Source organism: Manis pentadactyla, chromosome 3 (assembly GCF_030020395.1).
Source record: "Manis pentadactyla isolate mManPen7 chromosome 3, mManPen7.hap1, whole genome shotgun sequence".
In the NCBI taxonomy this organism is placed as follows: Eukaryota; Metazoa; Chordata; class Mammalia; order Pholidota; family Manidae; genus Manis; species Manis pentadactyla.
This window is the reverse complement of record NC_080021.1, coordinates 59,603,502-59,625,764: the sequence shown is the minus strand read 5'-3', so window position 1 is coordinate 59,625,764 and position 22,263 is coordinate 59,603,502. Positions and strand designations below refer to the sequence as shown.

The window sequence follows — 22,263 nt, the reverse complement described above, 5'->3', positions numbered from 1 at the left end:
AGTCTAAGATGATAAGTAAAAGAAGCAGAATCATGAGTCACACCCACACTGGGTTCTATATGCCACAAAGAGAAATTGATGTAAATATTTTAATTGCAAAGAAGTGAAAAAATAGTTTTTAATTCCGTTGGTTGATGCCAGGCCAGGTTTTTGCTTATGCAACTGAGGATGTAGTCCTAATGTACTGACAGCTAAGTAGTAGAAAGATGCTCTTTTCTTCCCACAAAAATACCATTTCTTCTAATAATTCTAAAGAGAGAGAAAACCCTTAACAGAGAACACATTAGAGGAGAGTCACAGATATTTAAATCCAGAAACTTGATATTGACATATAAACAAGTAGATTTAGGAAGAGAATAAGCTACAGAAATCCTCAGTAAAGACTTTACATTTTTAGTGGAAATTTTTAAAAATTATGAACACAACTGTAGAATTCTCTGCAATTTGTATTTTATCCATGATTCAAGGAAGTGGCGTCTTAGAAGTTCAGCAAGATGAAAAGTTACCTGTTGGGGAATGTGGATGCCACCAATATAAGACAGTGATACAAGACAGAGCCATATTTTTGTAGCAAAGAATTTCACCAACTTTACAAGAGAGGATTTTATGGTTGACATCAGACTAATGTCATAGTTGTACCTAATATAAATTTGAATTTATGGAATACATAAATATATACTTAGGAGAAGCAGTCAAATTTTACATGATACATTACAGTAGTAAATGTTAGGATATTTTTAATGAATAATTTTATAGTCTTGTCTTTTTAAGGAGCCCAATTTTTAAATAAAAATTGTTTAAAATTTGAGGGAAAAAATTTAAAATAAGACAAGTCAGATTTCTAAAATCCAGTTTCTAATGTTCATAGTGGGCAGGCTGCAAAATGGTGCATGGCTGAAGCCATGTGGGAATCTGCTTGTTCTTTGAACAGTTTGAGTCATGTTAGATGTATCACAGGGTTACAAAGCATTCATAAGTTATGCTTTCCAGGCAAACCTGTACACAGGAATAGCAGTCACCTTCAGAACTTTCCTTTCACCTATTAGAATAGACCTTAGGCAAAACTGTAATGTTTGCTTCGGTTTCCTCAATATCCACTTTCTGAGTTTCTTTGTCCTGTGAGTCTATTTATTACTCTGTCCTCTGTTATCTTATACCTTCTGCAGAAACTTTATGACCTCAGTTCTCTTCCCTCCTCTGCATAATAAAAACTTGCTTTTGATTCATTCAAGCTGAAGAAAAAATGACTAAGATCTTAAAGTACAATGGGTATTTTTAATTTCATTTGGAAAGAAAGATTTAAGCTAAAGGGTTGAGGTTTGACAATGAAAGGATGAGTAACTGTCAAGCATCATTTATAGTTGGGAAGACATTTTTAGGCATAGTATCTTTTCTTTATCTCCAATCATAAGGCTACTCCTGCAGGGCATATAGTTGGAGAGAAGTAATTGTTTGAAAGGCTCAAGATACCAGAAAACAAAAATAAAAACCATTTCTTCTTAGTTCATAAATAAGATGTAGTTTAACTAAAAAAGGACCAGAAATTGCTCCCTGTTTCCTGAACTCACAGGGGGAAGGGAAGGAGTTGGTGAATGGCAGGGAAAATTCAGTGTGGGATTACAAATGGAAAGTGGATATCAAGATGATATGTATGTATGTGTCCATGTGTGTTGTATAGAGTACACTTGTTATCTAGGAAAATACATATAAACCTTTCAAAGTTATTAAGAAACTATAAACATCAAAATCACCTATTGCTAAATGGGTCATATTTGAGGGATGCATCAATTGCAATGACTTCCTTGAAAGGTCTCCTAAGGCTTGTGATTTTTTTTTATGGCACCAGTATGCAAGGACACAAACAGGTAATACTATCTGTCAAGAATTTTGGCAGCAGTAGTTGATCAAGAACTAAATATGATAGAAAGTACAGTTTTTTTTTCTCATATACAATGTTAAAAAAGTAAAAAAAACTAAATTGTATTATTTTATATTTAGTAGTTATGTAAATTAAAACAAACTAATCTTAATACTCATTATAGTGATTCATTTACCAAAAATATTGGCTTTGAAATGATTCCTGAGTATGGATGTATTTCATAATCAGAAACAGATAGTAAAAGACTGTTTAATTTACATAGACCAGCATTTTGTAGTTACTGGTCATTATTCATGGAAATCAAAAAATTAATTTTCTAACATTCCATCATTTACTATTTTTTGAACAAAAATGGGATTTTATTTTCCTTATCAGATGTTCAGTTCTTTGTGAAGAAGTGAGGGAAAAAAGCACTTACTAATCTTAAGCATGTCAGCTTCTTCGTTTGCCTTATGATTATGAATGTGAATAGAGGCTTTCTCTGTAGTACAGTAGCTCTTATTCAAAACAAGGCTGGCTCTAACATTCTACAAAGAAAAGTGTGCCAAGACATAGTCAGCAATTTTTTTAATTCTTTTGATGTTTAAAAAATTATTGTACTTTACATGAATTTTACATTTTTCCTAAGTCATTTCTACTGTGGAATTTATGATGCTGTAGTAGTAAACTTATGAAGAAATTATAGTGAGCTTCACACATCTCCGTATCTTACATTGATGACATTTAAATTCCAACACAAATTGTTATTGTTTTGAAAACTAGGAGTAAATTTCTCTGATAACAAGCAGAAGTTGCCAGGAACAGTAGATTTTTCCAATCTTTGCTTTTTATTGTTTATGAGCCTAATTACTCTAGTTGGCCAATTAATGGCAACACATGACAAACTTACCTGCCTACTAATTAACCATAATTTCACTAGTTTTGTTACTACTAATGCTTCCATTAATTATATATATGAATATCTTACCCTAATCATCCTATTTTCCTCCTCAACCTTCCTCATATTCAGAAAGCCCATTTCATTAATTTAAGAGTTGGGTGATTCTTGTTATAGTCAGAGAAAAGCAAAGAAGAATGAAGATAATATGAATTATAATAACTATTTAGTTAAAGGCATGTTTTGAGGACATTGAAACACAAGACGGGTAGAAATTACAGTAGATTAGTTTTAGGAAAGCTACAGTATATAAATAGAACCCAAAATGGCAGCAGATAAAATTTTCCAGAGCTTTAATATTTTTGATGCACATATACTTTGTGCCCATAGATAATGAATAGCTAGTAGTAAAGGAGAATCAAAAAGTTACAGTTCTGGATAGAGGTTATCAAAATGAAGTCATAATGGCACTATTTACCTCAATAATTTCTTGGGCTTCGTTTATTATGCTAGAAGTTCTATGAGATGATTGAATAAGAGCATTACATGACTTCAACATTGTGGGATATGAAACAAAATGAGAACTCAGGGCAAGGAAGGAAATAAGTAAAGCAATATGAAAAATGAGAAATAAAGAGCTGAAAGATTTATTATTTGACTGTCAGGTGCTAGGAGAGTTTGTGTTCTCTTACTTAATCTTCATAATGCCCTTCTCATGATGGTATTAACATGCCCATTTTACACACAAGCAACTGAGGCTCTCCAACTACAGGCTGCACTTGCTTATCTCCCATATTTTCAAGCCTGTGATAGAAACAGTCATGTCAACAATTTCAGTCTCATTAAAGTCAAGACCTGTTGGAGACACCATTATGGAAGCACATAGTTTTGACCCAAATTTTGACCACATTAAAATGTTGCTTGTCCTTCCCCAGGATGGTAGTCTGTGTTTCAAGAACTAAAATTATTTCTCCTGTAACAGTTTTTCTGAATTGTTTGTGCCAACTAAAAGCCTGGATTGTTTTTTATATTAACATAGCACTGAAATTATTTGCAAAATGCTGTCAATAGCTATTTATTTTTGTATAGGGAAGGGACACAGAGCTGTTATCAGATTCTCAAAACTTAATCAAATTATCTAATAGTTTACGTTAAATGCAGTAGTGAATGCCTGTTCTGGATCTAAACACTGTTATAATTACTTTTAATCCTTACAATGTCTCCAAAATACCTGTTGTGTCCAATTAACAGTAAGGGAACTGAGGGATAGAAAAGTCCAAGTAAGTGATAGTGATGCCGGGGTTCTGGTTTACAGAGCTGAAAAATGAAGTTCACAAACACTCAGGTAGGAGAGCAAGGCAGAGGCTTTTATTTAGAGATAAAGCAAAAGGACCAAGCTTCTGGTTCATGCCAGGAGGGAACAAGAGAGTCCCGGAGTGGTACGTTGTCTAGGGCTATATAGGCAGTTGAGAGACAAAGGGCTAGGGATGTACACCTGCTAAGTGGTCCCAAAATATGTATCTTTGAAAAGACATTAAGTTTCTTATTAGTCTTCCTGTTTATTTACAAGAAATTTACTGCTCTGATTTCCTCCCAAGATAGCAACTTCCTGGGCTGGGAGCATATCACCCAAGACTGCAAACTTTGCTCCCAAGGTGGACTGAGTTATTGTCTATTTGTTAAAGAGTGTGTTAAGAAAGTTAATTTTTAACAAATTGGATTTTAAAATGCAATCTTATTTTCAAGATGGAATCCTTCCTGTTTGTTTTGAGCTTGCTTGTTAAATTGCCCAGGTGACAAATCACTTGACTAGGGCACCTGGGTAAAGCAGCATCTGGGTAAAGTCAGAAAATAAGCTGGGTCCCTCAGCAGGCCAAAGCAGATCCCAATGGATTATCTTGCTTTGTTTTTTCCAGAGGCCCTCACCCTACTCTGTCTAAGCCCATGCTCCCTATCTCAATAGGAATGGACTTCATCTTGAGCACCACTAATTCTATACTCTTCACTACCTCTCACTGTAGATAACCAATGTTCATTTACTTCTTTACTCCTGTACCCCAGTTGGGTACAAAGACCACATGTGTGTGATAGAAATGTAGAATCGTAAAGCAATAACTGAACTAGTACAGATTTTAATGTAAATTATATGGTAATCATGCTAGTTAGCAGTTACTGTGCATTCATATTGTTCTAGGAGTTACGCATTAAGTGCTTAATAGGAATTCTTCTATTTAAGTCTCACATATATATTACCTCCCCTAGGAAGTAGGTAGGATAATTGTGCTAAGGTGGTCAGAATAATGTGATCAGGTACCAGCAATGTAAACTGGGAAAGAATTTTATGGGCTGATGGTTGAATTTTGATAGACAGTTATGATAATTAAGGCAAGAAGGGACGGCACCCATGAGGAGACTGTAAAGCTATTCATAGTAGGGAGAAAGCATAAATGGAAGCATTGTATTGCTTGCTTAAGAACTATGGACCCTGGTAATCTGAAAACTGAGGTTCTGATGAAAACTGAACGGAGGTTTCTTCCTGCAGTTTGAAAAAATATGAACTAGTATCTATTCATCTCTTCATGTTTGAACATGACTGTTGGCAGATTTGTTGAAATGACTGATCCAAGTTCTCCTTCAGATCTGGAATAAATATCTACATCGCAGAGGTAGAGTCCATGGAGCAGTTTTCCCAAGTCCATAAATATATCCACCTTCCTCCCCATACTTTCTTTAGTGTTTTACACACTGGAAAAACAACTAACAACAAAAACTTAATTTCCTTTCATTTATGGTTACTGTTAATCTATTCAAGAAAACCCATCTTGACATATTTATGCCAAAATATAAAGGAAATATGACTCCATTTAATTAGTTCTTACTGTAAAATTATTTTCATTCCTACCACATATATTAGCAACTGAAAATTTGTGGTAGTATTACAGTATCAACATGCTCACCTAGATCACCTGCTATGTTCTCCATTTAAATAAGTCACATGCAACTTTCTGAAGGAATATAGTAATTAATCCTCAGAGATAATTTATAATTCTGTATTATCAGCTGGCACACACATTTGGCATCATTTTGGTTTCATTTGCTTGTATTTTTAATTGAACAATAGTTTATATATAACAACACATTAGTTTCAGGTGTATGACATGGTGACTTGACAACCATATGTACTACAAAATTCTTACCACACAGTGCAGCCAACAAGTCACCATACAAAGCTATTACACAATTATAACAGGCATGACAATGCCTGTGACTTATTTATTTCATCATTGGAAGTTTGTAACTGCTAAACCCCTTCACCTTTTTTGCTCATCTTCCTACCCCCCTCTCCACTGGCAACCATCAGTTCTCTTATTTATGAATTTGTTTCTGTTTTTGTTTTTTAGAGTCCACATATATGTGAAATCATGTTATCAGTCTTTTTATGTGTGACTTATTTATTTAGCATAATATCCTGTAGGTCATCCCTGTTATAAATCACAAGATTTCATTCTTTTAAAGCTGAATAATATTCCATTGCATCCATGTACCACATCTTCATTTTCCACTTACCTCTCCATGGACACTCCAAGGTTATTTCCATATCTTGGCTATTGTAATAATGCTGCAGTAAACATAGGGATGCATGTCTTTTTGAATTAGTGTTTTCATTTTCTTCAGGTAAATATAGTATTTCAGGAAAAATATAGTATTTCAATTTTTAATTTTTTGAGAAACCTTTTCTCTTTTTTTATTAAAGTAGCTTTGATGTACAATATTATGATGGTTTCACATCCACAAAACACTGGTTCAGCATTCATCCATATTATCATGACCTCACCCCTCCACTGCAGTTACTGTCTATTAATGTAGTAAGATGTTAGAGAGTCATTAATTGTATTCTCTATGCTGTACTACCATCCCAGTGACCTACTTATGTTGTGATTGCTAATTATAGTGCCCCTTAATCCCCTTCTATCCTTACAACCCTCCCTAGTCCCTTCCCTTTGTTAACTGCTAGTCCCCTCTTAGAGTTTGTGAGTCTGCTACTGTTTTGTTCTTTCAGTTTTGCTTTGTTTTTATACTCCACAAATGAGTGAAATCATTTGGTACTTGTCTTTTTCCACCTAACTCATTTCACTGAGCACAATACCCTCTAGATCCATCCACGTTGTTGCAAGTGGCAGGATTTCTCTTCTTCTTATGGCTAAATAATATTACATTGTGTATATGTACCATATCTCCTTTATCCATTCATTTATTGTTGGACATTTAGGTTGCTTCTACATCTTGGCTATTGTAAATAGTGTAGCAATAAACATACTGGTGCATATGTCTTTTTGAGACAGAGGTTTTGTTTTCTTTGGGCAAATTCCTAGGAGTAGATTACTGGGTCAAATGGTATTTCTATTTTTAGTTTTTCAAGAAACCTCCATATTGCTTTCCACAGCAGTTGAATCAATTTACATTCCCACCAACAGTGTAGGAGGGTCCCCTTTTCTCCACATCCTTGCTATCCTTGCTAAAACATTTCTTGTATTTTGGAAAGTGACCATCCTAACTGGTGTGAAGTGATATCTCATTGTGATTTTTATTTGCATTTCACTGATGATTAGCAATGTGGAACATCTTTTCATGTACCCGTTGGCCATCAATATTTCTTCTTTGGAGAAGCGTCTGTTCAGGTCCTCCACCCATTTTTTAATCAGGTTATTAGGTTTTTGAGTGTTGAGGCATATAACTTCTTTATATATTTTGGATGTTAACCCCTTATCAGATGAGTTGTGTCTGCCCATTTTTTTTACTGGATTATTGTGTGTGGGGGGGGTGACAGTGTTGAGTTGTATGAGCTCTTTATGTTTTGGATATTAAACCATTAATTAATATGTCATTGGCCAACATGTTCTCCCATTCAGTAGTAGGTTGCCTTTTTGTTCTGTTGATGGATTCCTTCACTGTGCAAAAGCCTTTTAGTTTGATGTAATCCTAATTGTTTATTTTTGTTTTTGTTTCCCTTTTGGGAAAGGGAAGACATATCCAGAAAAAAATGGCTAAGGTCAATGCCTGAGAGTTTACCGTTTTTTAAAAAATATTTTTTACTAAAGTATAGTTGATTTACAATACTATATGGACTGTATGTACACAATATAGTAATTCAGCAGTTACATACATTATTAAATCTTCACCCCCAACCAGCATAGTTACGATCTGTCAACATAAAAAGATTTTACAAAACTATTGACTGTGTTTTCTTTTACGAGTTATGGTTTCAGGTCTTACATTTAGTTCTTTAAGCCACTTCAAATTTATTTTTTTGTACAGTGTAAGAAAGTTTCGTTCTTTTGTATGTAGCTGTTTTATATCAGTTTGACTTTCACTCTATTCATTTATTGTGTTTCCAAGCCTTTTGTTAAAATAGCTGGAACACAAATCATTTCCTGATTGTCACATGTGGAATACTGATTTTGTTTGCATCTTAGAGCTATTATCTTTAGCAGAACAGAGTCTGGGGACTTTCAGTCAAAAGAGTGCTTCCTTTGGCACTTTTAGAAAAGGATATTTGTAAATCTTCATTACTGATTAAAGGAAACTTATTTATAATTCTAAATTTTTGTGACATTTTCAATCATAAAATGTAAATTAGACTAACTTTAAGCTGCCTTTTTTCTTTTTCCTGCAGAGCAAATGAAAATAACATTTTATACAAAAAGAAAAGGCTTTCTTGAATCATTGCTCTCCTCTTCTTTGAAAGCTAATTCTGATTAAGATATATTTATGTCATCGAAATCCTTGACAAAGTCACCTTAGACATCCCTTTGAGTAAGGATTTATCTCACATTGAAATATCACATTTATCTCATGTTTATCATAGCTTAAATGATAAATATTCCTAATATTGAGACAATTCATCAAGGAGAATATTTTGGGAATGCAGATGGACAGTAAAAGAATGTGAATAATTTTTAACTAGATAGTGCCTCAATATTTAGACCATTGGCTCAGAGATAGTATGAAGAACATGAATACATATCTTATCCATTTCGAGGAAGTAGAGTATTTGCAGATCACTTAACATTCACCAGGCATGTTCTCACAGTCTGGAAAGATATATAGCATTTATATGTGTTATTTAATTTAACGACAGTCCTCTCTAACAGTGTTATCTCTGTTTGCAGATAGGAAACAGGCACAGAAAGACTGTTACCTAATTCCAGTAAGTAGAAAAATATAAACTGATATGCCAGAGCAAAGCTCTTTCTGCCACATCAGTGTGGGTCTTTATCTCTGAGTATTGATGAACTCTTTAAGCCTTCATCCAGACAAATATATAAAGAAACAACATGAGAAATGATCTATCAGTACAGACCTCGTTAAAAGATGGGTGTGCTTGGGCTTGTTTCTGTTGGTAGATCTTTTGCAAAAGTGTTTTCCTCTGAGATAGTGTGCTCTAAATACTTTCTCTGACGACTTTCCTAAATCACCATATCAGAAAACTATTTGCTTTAAGGCTAAAGAAAAATGAAAGCTAACTATACCCAGGTGCCGGTTTTGTACTATATATTCTGTCTGCCAAGATTCAAGCTAAGATGTGTCCACAAACTGCCCATTATACTATGACTTGTTTCTGATATTATTATGTAGACATAATTTAAAATTATAAGAAAAAAAACACTGCTTCTTGTTCCTCAACACCATGCTGCTAGTTGACACTACTGCCTGAGGCTAATTCTTTCTCAATTCTGTTGCTCCCTAGTACAGAGAGCATGTTTTTGTGACCCTCATTCACAATATTCTCCACTCCAGGTGCATCTTACAAGCAGTTAGTTTGTGCCAGGCAGTGTTAAGGTCAATTGCAGACATATATGTATAATTTTGAATTTTCTAAGTGGGGACCTGGCAGACAGTAAAGCATGATGGTTGGCGCTAATATCAGCTGCCTACACCCCTAGTGAAATCAGCTAAGCCATTTAAAAGCATTAGATTTCTCATCATGGAAAATGGGATAATAAATGCACTTGCTCCATAGAGTTAATGTGTAAATTAATACAATATGGGTTGGTGCACATTAAGCATCATCACAATACTTGGCTCTTATTAGTAGCAGCCACTCTTACTAATTATTCACTTTGTATTCACAGTCTCAGCTAGGTGTCTAACATACAGGAGTTTTCCAGCAAGTATTTACTGGGTTGAACTAATTCTGAAATTTAAGCAATGTGTCAGCAAAAAACTAGTCACTCCTCACCCATCACTTCTCCCACTGAAAAGGAGAAAAGACAGAAGCCAACTTGATCACATCCTCTTTTCTTACTCTAAACTTCTCATCCAGCTCTACCCCAACACATTTGAGAGTTTTTCAAATCACACTATTTGAAAAGAGTTGCATTTCCCTGATCTAATATTATCCCTGGACACCAGGGTCACCAAGCTTATATTAATGCAGTCTAGTTGAGACTAATGATAATTCATGAATCCACTGTTTATGAGCTTGTTGGACTTTTTAAAATTTATTGTCCACACTTCATAGAGGCACAGCTATTTTTTTTTGTAGGAGACTCAACAGTCAAGGTAATCTTTTAAAAAGTACAATACAGATACTATTGGCCTGCTTCTAACCTCTTAAAGGCTATCTATTGTGAAGGCACTAAAGTATAGACTACTTAGCAAGACTTCCAGGCACTATGTGCTCTTACCACTTCCTCTATCTTTCTCCAACCTTCACCAAGTTTCAGACACATTTGCCTTTTCAAGCCCTCAAGCTATCTCACAGTTTGTATTTGTTGATCCTTCTACCTAGATCACTTTTTTCTGATCCTTAAGGTCTCAGTTCAAATGCTACCACTGTCTTTGTCACAGAGACTTGCTTCGTCAGTGCCTCTTTATCCCATTATCCAGTTGTATTTCTGTCACTACCTGGAATTTCTTTACCTGTGTACTCTGCTACCCCCCACCTCTGGGATATTTGCTAAGACCAAGGACTTTGTGCTTTTTTTGATCACTTCTTCCAAGGTTTTCAACAGAGACTGGTACATGAAAGGTGCTCAGGAAATGTTATTAAATATAAGACTGTATATGTGAATGAATGAAAAAAAAGGTGAAATGCCCAACAAGAATATTTATCTTTCAAAGAACAGAGTAATGAAAAATTTCATTCAATACAAATCAATCATACTTAGTTACTATACCTGACTTAATAGTTTGCATTCAATGCAAAATATTCCAGTGTTTTCTGGTACTTCACAAGTCATTAATTAAATTTTGCCCACTTTAAGGCCAATCTGTGAGACATTATTTAACTTGCATATTCTAAGTTTCATCATTAACTCAACTAGGGGAATCGCCACTTAGTGACCATGTGACCTTGGGTAAATTACACTTAACCTCTCAGTCTCACAGTTTTCTAATTTGTAATATGGGAATAATAATAAGGCTTATCTCATAGGTTTATGACAACAATAACCGAAACGGTGTCTTAGAATTGTGTCCAGCACATGACAAGTATTATGGAAGTATTGACTATTGGTACTGTTTTCTTTTCCTCTTTTTTTAAATTTTGGTATCAGTAATGTACAATTACATGAGCAACACTGTGTTTACTAGATTCCCCCCATTATCAAGTCCCCACCACATACCCCATTACAGTCACTGTCCATCAGTGTAGTAAGACGATATAGAGTCACTACTTGTCTTCTCTATGCTATACTGCCTTCTCCATGTCCTCCACTACATTACGTGTGCTAATCATAATGCCCCTTATTCCCCTTCTCCTTCCCTTCCCATCCACGTCCCCCCTACAGTCCCTTTCCCTTTGGCAACTGTTAGACCATTTTGGGTTCTGTGAGTCTTCAGCTGTTTTGCTCCTTCAATTTTTGCTTTGTTCTTACACTCGACAAATGAATGAAATCATTTGGTACCTGTCTTTCTTTGCCTGGCTTATTTCACTGAGCATAATACCCTCTAGTTCCATGCATGTTGTTGCAAATGGTAGGTTTGTTTCTTCTTAAGGCTGAATAATACTCCATTGTGTATATATACCACATCTTCTTTATCCATTCATCTATTGATGGACACTTAGGTTGCTTCCATTTCTTGGCTATTGTAAGTAGTGCTGTGATAAACATTAGGGGTGCATATGTCTTTTTCAAACTGAGCTCCTGCATTCTTAGGGTAAATTCCTAGGAGTGGAATTCCTGGGTCAAATGGTATTTCTGTTTTTTATTTCTTGAGGAACCTCCATACTGCTTTCCACAATGGTTGAACTAGTTTACATTCCCACCAGCAGTGTAGGAGGGTTCCCCTTTCTCTGCATCCTTGCCAGCGTTTGTTTTTCCTATTCTTTTCTATGTTGTCCTTCCTAATTGGCATGAGGTGATATCTCACTGTGGTTTTAATTTGGATTTCCCTGCTAATTAGCAACGTGGAGCATCTTTTCATGTGCTTGTTGGCCATCTGAATTTCTTCTTTGGCGAAGTGTCTGTTCACATCCTCCACCCATTTTTTAATAGGGTTATTTGCTTTTTGGGTGTTGAGGCATGTGAGTTCTTTATTGTATTTTGGATGTTAACCCCTTGTCGGAAATGCCATTTACATATATATTCTCCCATACTGTAGGATGCCTTTTTGTTCTGCTGATAGTGTCCTTTGCTATAAAGAAGCTTTTTAGCATGATGCAGTCCTATTTGTTCATTTTTTATTTTGTTTCCCTTGACTGAGAAGATGCATTCAGGAAAAAGTTGCTCATGCTTATATTCAAGAGATTTTTGCCTATGTTTTCTTCTAAGAGTTTTATGGTTTCATGACTTACATTCAGGTCATTGATCCATTTTAAGTTTACTTTTGTGTATGGGGTTAGACAATAATCCAGTTTCATTCTCTTGCATGTAGCTGTCCAGTTTTGCCAACACCAGCTGTTGAAGAGGCTGTCATTTCCCCATTGTATATCCACGGCTCCTGTATCATATATTAATTGACCATATATGATTGGGTTTATATCTGGGATCTCTAGTCTGTTCCATTGATCTATGGGTCTGTTCTAGTGCCAATACCAAATTGTCTTGATTACTGTGGCTTTGTAGTAGAGCTTGAAGTTGGGGAGGATAGTACCCCCAGCTTTATTCTTCCTTCTCAGGATTGCTTTGGCTGTTTGTGATCTTTTATGGTTCCATATGAATTTTACAACTGTTTTTTCTAGTTCATTGAAAAATGCTGTTGGTATTTTGATAGGGATTGCATTGAATCTGCAGATTGCTTTAGGCAGGATGGCCATTTTGACAATATTAATTTTTCCTGTCCATGAGCATGGAATGTATTTCCATTTATTGGTATCTTCTTTAACTTTTCTCATGAGTGTCTTGTAGTTTTCAGAGTATAGGTCTTTCGCTTTCTTGGTTTGGTTTATTCCTAGGTATTTTATTCTTTTTGATGTAATCATGAATGGAATTGTTTTCCTGATTTCTCTTTCTGCTAGGCTAGTTCATTGTTAGTATATAGGAATGCAACAGATTTCTGTTTATTAATTTTGCATCCTGCAACTTTGCTGAATTCAGATATTAGATCTAGTAGTTTTGGAGTGCATTCTTTAGGGTTTTTTATGTACAATACCATGTCATCTGCAAACAGGGATAGTTTAACTTCTTCCTTGCCAATATGTATGCCTTCTATTTCTTTGTGTTGACTATTAGTATTGCTATTATGAAAACCAAATGTTGAGTATAAACCTTCATATAGTTGTATATATTCCACTGAAGGTAAATAAAACTAATAAAATATTTAGAAATCATATTAAAGAAGGGAAGCTAGTAAAATATACCAAGGTAGATTATGAGGGTGTAAAAGTATGAAAAACAAAGTTTTGTTTGTTTTTTCTTTCTTTTTTAAAGAAGAAAAGAACCTAGAAATATAAGGATAAAAACTATCCCATTGGTTATGTGGACATGAAGATTGCTGATGATCTTCTACATATAAATAAAATTTCAAGGCAATGAGCAAAAATTTTGTGGTAAGAGAAGCCATATGGAAGTAAATTATAGATTAAATGGGACATGAAATAGAAACAATATATGAATTGGATAAAGAAGATATGCAGGGATCAAGTGAGGATTTTATGTTGTGTGTATATTCTTTTAGCATTTTAAGTAGGAGTTACTAGTTTAGAATAAGTTTGAATTTTTATAGGAATAACTTATAAGGAGTAGATAGGTTATAGAGAATGCAGTGCTGTGAATGAAGTACTTGAGAAGATGAGAGAAAATATAATTCCTACTATATGTAGAGCAAATAGCCTTCTAACTTTAAGGCTTACAGTAAAAGGGAATGAAAAAATCAGTTCAAATGCTAACAAATTAATAAATTTGAGAGTAGGTTATTTACTGACTTCTGTTTTCTTTATGAGGCAACTCATTAGCTGTGATGGAAGTAGAAAGGATAAAGTGAAATTTGAGGAGAGTGGGAATGGTTTACAAAAAAATAGTCCTAAAGGAGAATTAGAAAGAACTTACTGGTAAATCAGAGCAATATTTCCAGTCTTGAAAACCCATTTGAAGTTGGTATTCATTAATTTATGTTACATTTTTCTCCAACTAGTTGGACATAAGTCACACAGGGACAGAAAAGAGTAAGAAATGAGAATCAAGAGAAAATAAAATTAGTGTTTTGAATATATATATATATATATATATAAAATGTTCAACTGCAATAATTATCAAAAATTCAAAGAAATGGAACATGATGTTTCAGTTTATTAATTTAGCAAAATCAAAAATTATATTAAATCTTATGTTGGAAAAATTCTTGGAAATATTTGCTTTGATCTTTTGAAAAGCAATTTGGCAATGTCTAGCAAGGTAAAAACATTTATAGTTTTTTACACAGTAATTGTAATTCTGGAAACTTACTCTAATAAAGAATTTATATTTATAAAATTATTGTATATATGAGGTGTTCATTGTCATATCATTTCTAACAAAAAAGTGAAATACCTTTAATAGTCAATAGGAAAATGTTGTAGTAAAATGTATCCACTTAGAAAATTATATAGTTATTATAATTACAAGACTGTGCAGCAAAATAGAATAATGCTTACTGAAGAAAGAATGAAGAAAGCCAATTTCAAAATAGTGTTTACCTTATAACAATGACATGTAAACATATGAATATTTATTAAAAATTAAACTAAAATGAAAATGTAAAAGCGCTGTAACAGTAATGGTAATTTTCTATTTGTTTCAGAATATCCTTTAACATTGTGCTTTTTATAATTTTGCTTTTTAAGAAAAGTAATAAAGGCTTTCTTTTCCCTTTTCTTAAGATTTTTTGATTATTATATCACATTACATTTCATACTTTCAAATAAAGTCAACAATTCTGCATCAGAGTTTAGACTTATTAATTTATGCTTCCATGTTATTTGATATAACAAGACTATATTCATTTGTAACTTGTTTAAAAATATCTTTTCAATATATTTTTTTTTTTGCTTAGTCTTTCCTTACATGGAGATTAGGCAAGCTACCTAAAATTGCTAGCCATTTGTTTTCATTTTTTTCATTTTTATTCATTTATCTTGCCCTTCACAGTAACAAAAGCAAATGAGTCTACAGGTGCATCTGCCAATTTCTTAAATCCCTTATTATTCACATTATGTCAAAGTGCTCAGATGAATGCTTCCAGTATTTTCAGAGTCCTTCTGTTACTAAATTGTACTTTAGCCTTCTGTAATCTTTTAAGTGTTAACTTTGGAATCAACTTCTGGAAGCCTTCTGATTTCCTTAGTTTATGAGAGATCCTAGATTCAGCCATATAACTAACAATTATTTGCACAGTTAGGAGCTCCTAAATTACTGGTCGATGAATACCTGGCAGTATTCTTGGCATATCTCAGAAGTTCTCTATTAAACTCCATCCTCCTTGCTTTTCACATATGTGTGTGTGTGCACACATGCAAACTCTAATATTGTGATTAAGATCATAGACGATGGCATTATAAAGTGTAAAATTCTAATTCCAGTTCTGCTGTTCCTGGGCCATTTCACTTTATGCAAGTAATGTTATATCTCTGAGCCTTGTTATTTTCATCTGTAAAATGGATATTCCAATTATAGCAGACAATCTTCAAAACATCCCTAATGATTTCAGAATTTTTTTTACAGAGTTGGGTGCAAAGCAGACCCTCAGTATATGACTAGTATTTTTACAACTTTGTAATTTATGGTTTGATATTCCCTGAGTCTGTGAGTCCCCATAATGAAATGCAATTTCCAGTAAGTTGAATTATTATCAGCAAAGGTGTTAACTGAGCTCACAACTTTCCAGTGCAGGCCAGATTAGTTTTCTGCTTTGTTTATTTTGCCTTAGGTAGGTATTCAGTAAAGATTGATTTAATAAGTAAATGAATGAATAAATGAGTATATGGATGAGTGGTTAAATGCTACTTTTGAGAAGATAGAATAAATATGACATAGTAAAACAGATGAGAAAAGGATTAATGGGAAAAATGGCCAATTTGTCCAGGGTCAACCTAGGAAGAATTGCTCTGTTTTTAAAAACAGTAAAGAAAATGTGTTGTATAACATTTTAATTATTTTTTAAAGTTAAGCACTAAGTTCCTGATGATTTCCATATATGGCACCAATAAAAATAATGTGGGATTAGCCAGTAAAGATAGGATATTGAGCTACAATCACATCAAATGACATTATATATATATATATGTCGAACTTATGAACATTTCTGAGGCAGATAAAAAGATGATGAGTGACCTTTGAGTAGCAAAAGACAGAGAGAAAAATGGCCTTTTCTACATTCTGTTGTGCCTCTAAGTAAAATGGATGGCAATTTAGGTACAGAGCTATATGTCATATGGCTTTTATGCACCTTCTATGTCAAAAATTCCCCCTGTAAAAACCAGATTTTTCCATGGAAGGGATTTGTAAAAATAACATTGGCAACTAGAAGTGTTAACAAACTCCAATTTCAATTGACGGAGATACTATCAAATGATAATACGATTTCCTTGTGAGGTTTTTGGGAAAAGGTGGAAAGGAAATATATAAATGTAGGATGACTTTATAGATTGAAATAACAATACAACATTTTAAAAACATAAAATAATTAAAGTTATTATAATGTCTTGTATTCATATTTCACTATACTCTAGACATTCCTACAACTGATTTTTGTGATAATCTCTGCCCCCTGAAGTGGAATCATGCTATGGTATGAGTTAATCATATAAGAGATTAAATGCTGAAAAGAAATTCAGCACTTAAAGATAAATTGCATTGATTTATTCAGTGGATTCTTCCATAAAGATGATACCAAGAATTATTTCTTATTGAATTGGAGTTACAGATCCTTTAAGAGTTACTTACTTCTTTCTTCAATATTGATATCAATGAAGGTAAAGCAAATTTTCATATTCATTAAGAAATATAGGCACATAGTCATAAAACAAAACACAACTTCTTTACAGACTTTTCTTCTTATAGAAAAATTAAAAAGTAATATAGAGTGTTTCCACATACATTATACCCATTTTCTCCCATTATTAACAACTTATTAATATGTTAAATTTGTTATGATTATTAACAAATATTAATACATTATTACTTACTAAAGTACATTGAATTTCCTTATTTTTATCCTAATCCCCTTTTTCTGTTTCAGGGTTCCATTCAGAATACAACATTATGTTTAGTTGCCATGTCTCCTTAGGCTCTTGGTTTTGATAGTTCCCCACTTCGTCTTTGGTGAGCTTAACAATTTTTAGTAGCAGTATTCAGGTTTTTGTAGGACGCCCACTATTGGAATTTGTTTGATCATTCCTCATGATAAAATTAGGATTACTGTGTTTTGGGGAGGAAGCAACCACAGAGTAAAGGACCAGGACCATTGTCAGATCACATCGGGAATATATACTAGCCACGTGACTTATGACTCATGAGGTCAGCCTTGATCACCTGGCTGAAGTAGTGTTTTTCAGGTTTCTCCAATATAAAGTTACTCTTTTACCCCTTTCTATACTGTACTTTTTTAGGAGGAAGTCACTATACTCAGCTCACAGCTAAGGAGTGTCCAATTATTATTTATATCAGTAAGAATTCATGGATTTTTAACTTATACTTTGGGTTATTATCTAATGCTACTTGATTTACTTTGTCATTAAATGGTTTCAGTTGTGATCATTGCAAACTCTTTAAGTTGGCTCTTGTGCTTCTTTGATATGTCCCCATCCATATAGGTTTATTTTTCATAACACTTCCTTCTTTTTGATACCATAAGATGGTCTAGGTTCATCTTAGGCATTTACTGCCCCAGCCCTAGAATCACCCGCTTTTCGAAGGAGCCCTAGATCCTTTTATTAGAGAAGGTATTAGACACCAAGATCTAAGTGGGAGGTGTGCTCATTAATGCTGAGGTGTCATTGCTTCTGGGTCTTCTCAGCTGACTGTGCAAAGAGATATATATGTGTATACCATGTATATACACATATCTATAAATATTTCTATATGTAACCATTTGTATCAGTATTAAGCTAAGCCTGAATGTTTATTGATGTTTCCAACTCAGATCTATTACCAAATAGATCATTAGCCTTGTCCCTTGCTTACCTTAAAATTTCAGCTCCAACAAAACACATGATTTTTAAGAGTGAAAATCAAATTGTAGTAACTTTAGGAAGCCACATTGTCAGACAGAATAATACTTAAAGGACAAGGTGTGCATTGTCAAACTTTAATTTACAGAAATCAGTACTTTTCAGCATCCAAATACCTCTAGCTGTTTGCTTCTGACAAAATGGAATAGCCTGTTTCTCCAGGTCCTCTTGCTTAAAACTAAAACCATGAACATAACAAACATGCATAGGAAGACACTAAAGGTGGAAATAAGAAGGTGAACTTACTAGAGACCTTGGGACTTGAGAAATGACATGGACTACAGGAGCCTCCAATTCATAATCACCATCAGAAAAACAGAAAAAGAAAGCTCTAACAAAAACCCAATCCCCTTAGCCAAAGTATGAAGAAAGGGGTTGCTAGCAACAGAAAGCCATTTTGGCAATACATATGCTGGGATATCAGTGAAAAATACCAATGGAAAACCTGCACTTATCTTCTGTGTCCTGTGGTTTCAGTAGAACAAAGTAAGGAATTGATCTCCCACACCACTCACTCCTGCCCTCCAGAAGCAGGCAGCACTCAGATTCTCCCACCACGGTTGCTTCAGTGTGGTCCAGTGGTCAGCTGAGCTTCAACCCCTGTCCATTAGCAAAGAGACTTAAAAATGTGGGGCCTGACAAGACTAGTTACTAATGAGCTGCCCCCACACAGTCATAAGGTCCAGTGTGAGAAATTAGCCTCCACCTCTACCTGACATCAATAATAATAGGATGTTGCAAGTTGTAAAGTAGGCACTCTACTTTCTCCTGACACCTGGTGTCAATGAGACCCAGTGGGGCACTAAATCCCACTACCCATCTTGAAGCAATAATACAGGTGTCACAATGCATGGTTAGTTGGCAGTTCTCTTTCTTCCACCTTGGTGTCAGTGGGGCCCAGAAGGGAGCTGAGCCTCTACCCTCAACCATTACCAACAGGATGGAATGAGGTAGTGTGAAGGACAGTTAACACTTCATTTCCCTCTCCCTGAATATCAGGGTACCTACTGGGATGCCGAACCTCCAATCCCACTTAGAAGCAACAGGATAATATGAGTGGTTCCACTATTTGGGGAAAGATTTTAGCAAGACCCAGAAGAGAGCTGAACTTATACCCCATCTGTCTGAAGTAGGACCATGTGAATAAGTGCCTACTTTTGCTGGAGTATTGTCAGCAGGGCCCAGTGGAAAGCTGTACATACACACCCCACCAACCCTCATGCCACAGCTCATGCTACAGTGTAGGGGGACTTCTTGCCAAAAATAATAAGATGAAATAGGATTCAGAGTCATATAATATCCATAATGTTCAAAATGTAATAAAAAATTACTCACCATACTAAGAACGAGGAAATCACAAAATGAATGAGAAAAGACAGTCAATTTACACCAACACTGGAGATAAATCAGGTGTTGGAATTACCTGACAAGAATTTTAAGTAAGCTATTACATAAATGTTTCAGTAAATAGGAGAAGTAGACTCAGGGGGTGGCGGTGGGGAAAGGACAGGTCTTAAGAACCTGTGGAGAACAACAAAAGAGCTAACATTCATATCATCAAAGTCCTGGAATGAAAAGAGAGCAAGGAGGACTGACAAAGTATTCAAAGAAATACTGACTAAAAAGTTCCTATATTTTTAAAAGACATACACTTTCAGATTCAAGAGCTTGAACAAACCCCAAAAAAGTAAACACAAGATAACCATACCAAGACACATCATAATTAAACTTCTGAAAAATAAAGACAAAAATAATTCCTGAAAGTAGACAGGGAGAAACAATGCATTACTTACAGAGAAACACCAATGCCAATGACAGCATATTTCTAATCTGAAACTGTAGAACTAGAAGCATTGGCATAATATTTTTTCAAGTACTAAAGAAATGAAATGGCAACCACAAATTCACAAATTGTATTCACTTTCAGTTAAAATCTTTGAATGGAATGCCATCTCCCTCAGGATAAAATCTAGTCTGTTTGGGCTACTATAACAAAATACTATATAGGCTGAATGGCTTATGACAACAGAAATTTATTTCTTACACTCCTGGAGGCTAGAAATCCAAGATCAGGATGTCAGGATAGTTGGACGAGGGCCTTCTGTGTCACAGACTTACTGTTTCCTCCCCTTGCAGGAGGGACTAGGGAGCTCTGTGGGGCCTCTTTGATGAAAGCACTAATCCCATTCATGAGAAGTCCAACATCATGACCTAATCTCTGCTCAAAGGCCTGACCTAATACTATCACCTTTGGGGAGTAGGATTTAAACATACAGATTTTGGGGCAGGGGACAAACATTCAGACCATAGCACTTACTATATATACATGAACCATTCCTGAGCTGGCTTCTACCACCTTCTCCAGTGTCTTCTTAACACTCTGATGAGCCCACTTTATACTAACTGTATATGGAACTCCTTTCTGGTATGATCCTTAACCATTCTTATTCTTGTCATGAATTTCTTTTCTATTTGCCTCAAAAAGTCACCCCTCCTTGATGTTACTTATCCATCTCAAGTTTTGCCTTCTACAGGAAGCCCTGCTGATATTCCATGTAGATAGTCCAGTGCTGTGTCTTCCTATAACACTCTGTAATAATTTGTATTGTAATTATGGATTCGCTATCTGGCTGTCCCAGTAGACTGATTCTAGATGGTAAGATAATGACTTTAATAATGGTAACACTGATGCCTAGCTTAACCCATGGCATACTTTAGGTGGGTTGGAAGATGAATGCTTCAGATTTCTCACCTATTATGGGGATAACCAGAGGCAAGTTCTATAAAGTCACACAGAACTCCCCTGAAGGACAGACAAAAGTTCCTCATAGGAGTAATCTGTTCAGTAACAAACCTCTGTTGGCTTCCTTCCATGTTTCCATTCTCAGTTCCCACTCCACTTGAATTTCCTGCGACCACCTCTCAGATAAACAGTTTGAATTCAAATTCTAGTCTCAGGTTCTGCTCTAGGGGAACTCAACCTAATACAATCCCAGTTTATAGCCACCTAACAATTCAATGATCCTTACAGAGCCATCACTGGTACAAATACCAAAGCATGGCACTTGATGGGTCACTCCCATAGACCCTAATTTTCTAAACTGATAGGAAAGAGCATGACCTTGAAGTGAAAAATAATTTACATGAGAATGGACAATGGATAAAGGGAAGAGAGAGAGAGAGAGAGAATGCGATTTGTTTTCCATTAATGATGGTGTGGGATTTATGGGCAGATAGTCTGTTATAGGTGTGACTATAATTTGAGGAGACTGTTCCCTTAGTTACCAGACAACTGCTACTTTGGGAGCACAGCCTTGGGACTTCATTTGCTGTAGCCTTTCCCTTTACCCTGTCATTCTAAAATCACTAACAGTCAAGAGTTTTTCTTCCCATCACCCCGTCACTGAAAGAGACATGTGCATGTGCACACACACACACACACACACACACACACACACACACACACACATGCTTTGTGTGACAGTGCTTGAAAAAAGTTCATGGTGCATGTATGCAATGGATATTGTATGTTAAAAGTCTTTGTGAAATATCCATCTGCGAGTTCCTATGTTTACTTTTTGAATAATTAAGCTTAGTCAAATTAATAATTTCTTGAAATTCTAGGTGAAGACTGAAAGAGGATGTAAATTTTAAAGAAAAAGACAGAAAACTTGCCTTTTATGCCCTTACTTTGTGTCTTAAAGAACAAAGGATAATTGGGCTTTTTTATTTTTTAAGTCTTTGCTTGGCTGAAAGGCCCATAATGTAACTTGTACTTTTGTCATAATGTGTTCACTTTGTGAGTATTCAAACTTATATATTGTGAATTTTCCTTGAATTGTTTTTCTGTTAAGAAGA

The 22,263-nt window shown here is 34.9% G+C and overlaps 1 protein-coding gene and 1 long non-coding RNA gene across 5 annotated transcripts in view; one reads left to right on the top strand and one right to left on the bottom strand.

Moving 5' to 3' along the window:
- The window catches only part of LOC118913476 (uncharacterized), a 213,888-nt gene that overhangs the window by 122,700 nt on the left and 68,925 nt on the right, over positions 1–22,263 (bottom strand). The gene's annotated exons all lie outside the window — the stretch shown is intronic.
- PKIA (cAMP-dependent protein kinase inhibitor alpha) overlaps positions 1–22,263 on the top strand; it is an 84,361-nt gene that overhangs the window by 37,771 nt on the left and 24,327 nt on the right. The gene's annotated exons all lie outside the window — the stretch shown is intronic.